Here is a 6853-nt window from a genome sequence, read left to right on the forward strand (position 1 = left end):
TCCCTACTATACCTACTATCCCACAGTCACACTCTATATTTCACACTAATACTAAAGGCACCATTGCACCTTATGACCTATCACATTTATTTCAACAATTTTGACTACATTTTTGCAAATGAAAAGGCTGTATTTACTAAAACTGGATAACAAGATCTTTTCTTTTGCCTATAGAGACTCATATTCCTATTTGACTGTGTTCATGCTGGACAGGCCTATATTTCCTTTTGTATTCAATTTTAGAACGCTCCTGGGTAGTATTAATTTTTCTTAAAAAGCCAGAGCATCCTGCAGTGCATTCCAGTTGCCTGAAGATAGATACAGACATTTGAACCACAGGATATCTTTGTTATGATACCTTAGGCAGTAGTAGAAATGATCGATGATGAGGGAAGGGGGCACGGTGTCCACAATTTCACCCTGTAAATAGACTTACATTTTCCCATCTACATGGTGGTGGTTACATAATGTAACAGATACTTAATATAATGAATATCTTTGTATGCTGGGGCCACCTGTGATTGTTACAGACGCCAATGCTTGGACCACCAGACAGACATTGACTGCAGATCAAAACTTACTGGTCTGTCCTTTTGACCATCATAGAGGGACAGAAGGGGAAATTGAACGACATGAAATTGAACGACATGACCATCCATGGTCACAAGATCAGCTAGAAGAGTAATAGTCTTCAAAAGGCTTTCCAAAAGGGCTATGACTTACTGTACTGGGAGCAGGTCTCTCCATGGTATAAACAAAGCTTGCAAATCATCTATGGAATTTGGAATTAGATGTCGTGGAGGAGAATGATTAACAGTGAAAGAATATTCTTTCCAGAGGCCGGCCAGCTGGTAACAGCAGGAAAAGCAGAGACAGGTTGATAATATATGGACTTTCTTATATGCCTTTGCCATCAGTTATGTCAAAAATGCTATACGGCTATTACTAGAGTACGTTTTCCACCCTAGTCCTATTTTTCTCAACAAATTCTGTTATCTACACTGATTTCCCAAGGCAACAGTCAAAGACATATTTACCAAGACATATTTGGAATTACACATGGGTATTTATCAAACTGGCATCATACATGTTCAGCTCTGTGGTTTGGGCACTTTTTACAGGGTTTTTGCTATATAGGATTTAATGCTTATTGTTCATAGCCATAGAAGCCCCCTAAGCTGTTAATTAAACCCCACTCACCTTCTCCCGATGGCCTCCTCTTTCTTTGGGTAAGGAATGTTTTATACAGTGATACAGAGGCACAAAGATAAACAGTCCAGGATTTAGATTTTTTATTAGGATATGTTTAATATGTGGTGTTCTTTTTTTACATGATTCCATAATTTTAATAATATGGAAGACTATATTTAAAAACAGCTGCTAAAATGAAGCATCAAAAAAGTGTAGCTCATGCTGTAGAGCAGGTCAATTTCTAGAAGCTCTCCATGGGAGGCCTTAGTGTACATTGTCCAAAGTAGCTTTAGACAGTGTTGATTGACAATAGACGATTGCTTACTAACGAAGGTTAGCAAGAATGAACATATTCAGTGACACAATCCCAACAAAATCCAAAATGGAAAGATTCTGAGCGAAAGTTGAAGGCCTTGATCATTACTTTTATAGAGACGTTGAACCTCTAGGCAGGTGAAGTATGTCCAGTATGTAAAAATTGGCATTTCTAGCCATACTTATTTGTACATCAACTTGTGTCTCTGTCTCTGGTTAGACTACAGCTCATGGCATCCCAACAGAAGGTGTCATGCTTTAGTCAAGAACATCATCTGTAGAAGTATAATGTCATATAACCAAAACAAAGAGGCCATTCTTTGGGTAGATACTTCACATGTTCTGCAGAGTTTAAATTGGTGTCAGGTAAATATAGACCAGGAATGATAAGGGAAGCCCATTTATATCATTCCTGGCTTGTCAGGGATATTTTATATAAACTGGGTTTGTACACCTGGGGATATGTTTTAGTTCTCCAAAGAACGTTCAAAACCTAAAAACAAATATCGTATTTGAATTAGTATTCTTAATGTGTCAAAGTCTTTGTTGGGCTTTTTCTCTCTTCTGCCTTGATAGATAATATGATGCCAGCCAAGAGCAATTGTAACATAACTTCTATAGCCAATTAACCTTTCTCTATACTCTATGAGAAGAAAAGAAAGATAATTAATAACAAACTGCCAGAGAGATAATCCTAATGTGGAGATTGAAAGAAATCAAAAGGCATTGTTTTTCTCAAAGCACAACCTGAGCCACAACGAAATTTACCAAGAAAGTTCTTCAGTTAATTGTAGGTTGTAATAAGGCAACTTTCTGTTGGCTTTTAGTCTGCGATTTTTGTTTTTTTGGACCCATTCACTTGGCACAGCAAGATTTAAGGCTATTTACTAGGGATGCAGTGAATCCAGGATTTGATTTGGGCGACCTTTTTCAGCAGAATCCAAGTGCCGGGCCAAACCGAATCCATATCCAAAAAATCACGTGACTTTTCATCGCACAAACAAGTCAAAAACTTCTTAAGCGCACAGTTCTCTTTCCTGCTTTTTTCACTAATTTACATATGCAACTTAGGGTTCGGATTCGGTCGGTATTCGGCCTATTCTTTCACAAAGGATTCGGGATTCTGCTGAATCCTAAAATACTGATACTGGATTCGGTGCGTCCCTAATATTTAGCAAGGTGAAACTGGTACATGATCCAGTCATTCTTACACAATGCATCAGTGAGAACACAGGGATAGGGCCATTTATCCCAAATCCTCAGAACCTGGAATTCGGAGTGCTAGGCTAAAACTTCTTTTCACTTGCATCTATATATAGCAAATTGACCTAAATAGAAATCTATGGAAAGAGCAATGTGATAGTAGAGGAATTGCACATGGCACATAGGACTATACAGATATACCATACAGCTTCTTGGTGCTAGAACACACTATAACTAAGGGATACCCAAAGTGCAGGGGCACATACTTTTGCCTAAAAGCTCCTGTGGGCTTCTACTGAGATTCACAGCTACATGGTTTCCCTCAAGGTACAGTGAGCCCAGAAGAACAAGGTTAGAAGATCAGCAATTGAACAGGTTACAAAGATAGACACTCCAGGTATCTAGCAAGCTATGACCTATTTCAGTCCTCCAAACATTACTTCACTGAGCCATACAAAGGCAAAAAGTTTGGTGAAGGTTCATTTCCAGTCGAAGGTATGTTATGGCCATCCATAAATGTCAACAGAGCTTGGATCTTCTTCAAGTTTCAGCAAGTTTTGTCCCCTTCAGATTCAGATAAAATTTATGTTATTCTTAAGTGAAATTTCAAACTGAAAATCTCCCCCTTGAGCATCGGATGAAATTGTCACTATTCCCAACTGGAATAAATTTTTTGCAGTTTATTAAGCGTTAATTAAATATTTGCTCTTTTTTTACATTGTTTCCTTTTCTGTTTTTACTATGCCCACAAATAATTATACTTACATAGCAACAAAGAAACCTCTTCATAAACTCAAGAATAGTTTTTTTTTTTTGTTCAAATGATTATGAAAATTGACACTTATTCCAGGCCTTAATAAAGTACTTATTCTGCACTGAATGGGAATGGAAAATAATGAAATAAAAGTGCTGCCACTGTTTCCACATCCGGCACTTACTATACCAGATTCCTGGAGAGAGCTCATCATAAATGATAAATTGTTTTCATTTACTACCGGATCTAATTATTCTGTGTGCCTCTCTCTACATGGGATTCAGTAAGAATAAAAATAACAGGATGGGGGGGGGGAGGGTGAGAAAACCCAAAAAAAGCATGCCAATTGTGATATATTAACCTTTTCAAAGAGAACAGAGAAGAAGTACGGTGCTTATCTGGGGTTATTGTTTGAAAGCAGAGTCCCTGGTTAAATAGATTTGTTCCATACACATTTACTTTTATTCTTTAAGTGCAGCCGGGCAAAAGCAATCCTATAAATTGTTTTCTAATGCCTTTTCATATATATAGGAATCTTTTATATAATTGGGGCCTTAGCGGCAGAACTATATGTTTCTAGGCCCCACTACAAGTTTTTTTTTAACCTGAATTTCAGGTCCCCAAGTGAACCACCAAACAGCCTCTTGGTCTGGTGCCTACGTTGTGATTAAAGAGGGCAACGTTATACTGTGATGATACCCTTAAAAAATGACAGATGGAGTCAAGGCAACATCTGGTTCAGATGGTTCATCTTCATTATCACACCATTTTCCACTGTTCCATGGTGTGTCATAGTGCACCCTGTGAGCTTTGCGGTGTCAAAACAACGTGTTTGTGAAGAGTCTCATTCATCCAGTTCATGGTATATCAGTAGAAGTAAGTCAAAGCAACTGGACTTGCTGTTTTTTTCTTGGAGAGTTACAGAAAATTCAGAAAATTGAGAAAATGAAAGTCAGATGACTGGTGAAACGTCTTCAAGAAAAACACAGCAAGTCCAGTTGAATGGACTGATGTGTCAAAACTCTCTTTGTATCTCTTTGTCCTAGTGATGTGACAAAGGGAAACCTATTTACTAGTTGTTTTGAGTTGGTGATGTAATTGGTGCCGATAAACACTCAATGAAATCTTTGGGGGATTTTATGATAATGAGATTTTAGAGAGGGGTCTTTTTTATCTCCCCATCTTGGTTTGTCAGCAGCCTTGAGGAAATTCTATAAAATGGAGATAAGTGCTTGATAAAAAGGGTGGGTCCCTGCAATATGTTTTCAAATTAAGACTCGTTTCAGTTCATGAATGGTAGTGAAGCATGATGAACCTTAGAAGAATTGGTAATGAACTAGGGAATAACCTTTCAGGCAATAATACTGATTATATTATTTTCTTCTTTTAATACAGCTACCCCAGGACATCCTTTAGAAGGCTTGTTTTGACTGGGTATGTACTTTTATCCATTATCTCATTCGTTAACTCGTTGGTTAACATTTAACCAAAGTAATAGTCCTTTCTGTCCAGGTTTACATAGCTCTGCAATGAGCTCCCTCTTCAAATGTAACCCTCTCTCTCTGAACTAACCATCCACGGGCAACATTTCCCTTCTCTTTAATAGAAGGTGTCCCAGAAAAGCACCTCAGCCTACGTCTATTAGGCAAAGGAATTAAATATTAAAATCAAAGAGCATGATATCCCTGTCAAACCATCCTTGTAGAGTTAGGGTATGCATTAATTTTATATTTTTATTTAGCATATTAGTATTAGAATACTAAGCATATTAATATACCAGAACTTCTTTCTTTTACTTACATAAAATATGTGAAATCTGTAACACCAAAACTTTTGTCTAAAACTGCTTTTTTTCCCCCTTTCTTTTTTTCAGTTTATAAAAGAGCGATACTTGGTCGGAGTAGACCATTTTGGTCAAGTGAGACACTCTTCCAATATGACGGCTCTACATGCTGGCTTAACAAAGAAAAACCTATCGGGTAATGACAAAATGTCATCTTTATTCATTCTCCTGCCATCTATTAGATTTTGTATGGATTGGAACAGTCGGATAATCTAGATGTAGCTGATCTGTGACTTGGGGAGCTCATACATTAATTTAATACTGAAGATCAATAAATGCAGCTTGCATGAGATGAAGCTAATTGAGGCCGGATGAATTAATTCCAATATCCTACAACAAAAACCTTCTGGAATAGTAGTGTGGCTCTGCAGAAATCCCTCATAACTGGTAGTGTACAATCTTTCTGTGTCACAAATTCTAATCAGACTTGTGTCTTCTAGTTTTGACGCTGAGTCATTTCCATACCTGATCCATCTTCTGGTTTAATTACTTCCTTTCATAATATCATTTCCCTCACTTAAGGTTATAAGTTTTGGGTTGAAAAGTGAACTAGAATTTCCATGCTGCTGATATTTAAAGTTGAAAACGAAAAATGGGATAAATGACATGGCCTTCCAACCTTGTTGAGGGATCTCTGTTAAGTTTGTAGTTGATGCCTTTCAAAGAACCAACGTAGAGGTATTTTCTGGCCTTAAAGGAAATTGCCCAACTATCCCATAGCCCTAAGGCTTGCTCTAGAATTAAGAGGTCCCATTTACATATGTCTTGGATGCAAGTGCTAGACCTAAATATAGTCCTGAGCCAGGCCCGGATTGTGGAAAGGCCACTTAGGCCCGGGCCTAGGGCGGCAGTATTTTAGGGGGCAGCATACTGCCCAACCACACCCACATTTGTTCAAAAACACTGGGGTTGTGCTGGAGATACAATAATTTTTTAAATTTCCCGTGCGACAATCCCAAAATGCTCCAGTCCAGATGATGAAAATTTGCACGATTAAAGGGGAGGGAACAGGGGCGATGAACGCCAGTGGGCCTAGGGGCGCCCACTATGTAAATCCGGCCCTGTCCTGAGCTCTATGGGGTAAATTTATCAAAGAGTGAAGTTCCGCCACTAGAGTGAAATTCCGCAGCTCTCAATTCATTTCTATGGGATTTTGAAAGGCGTATTTATCAATGGGTGAAAGTTCACCCTTTGATAAATACGCCTATAAAAATCCCATAGAAATGAATTGAGAGTGGCAGAATTTCACTCTAGTGGCGGAACTTCACTATTAACTTCACTCTTTGATAAATATACCCCTATCTCTCTCCTAGGCACCAAGCCCTCCCCAAAAACTTTGCACCCTATTCCGTCTAAATAACGAACAAGTTAGGGGGTGGATGCCTGCCCAAAGTGCTTCATTCCATGGGAGAGCTTAAAGGTTGTTTGTTGCTCACACATTGGGCAAGTTTGCAAAGTTAAAAAGACGTGGTCGCTTGCCCTGTGAGTGATAAATGACTAACCCTAAAGTTTACATTTTGAATTGTCTTAAGAAAAACATATTACAG

The 6853-nt window shown here is 38.3% G+C and overlaps 1 long non-coding RNA gene across 1 annotated transcript in view; it reads left to right on the forward strand.

The window, feature by feature from the left end:
- LOC108698195 overlaps positions 1-6151 on the forward strand; it is a 31027-nt gene extending 24876 nt beyond the window's left edge. Inside the window, exons 3-4 of the long non-coding RNA XR_001932583.2 lie at positions 4859-4897; positions 5337-6151. This is a non-coding gene — a long non-coding RNA (uncharacterized LOC108698195). The remainder of the gene's footprint in view (positions 1-4858; positions 4898-5336) is intronic.
- The last annotated feature ends 702 nt before the right edge of the window (positions 6152-6853 follow it).

This window comes from Xenopus laevis, chromosome 8L (assembly GCF_017654675.1).
Source record: "Xenopus laevis strain J_2021 chromosome 8L, Xenopus_laevis_v10.1, whole genome shotgun sequence".
Lineage (NCBI taxonomy): Eukaryota > Metazoa > Chordata > Amphibia > Anura > Pipidae > Xenopus > Xenopus laevis.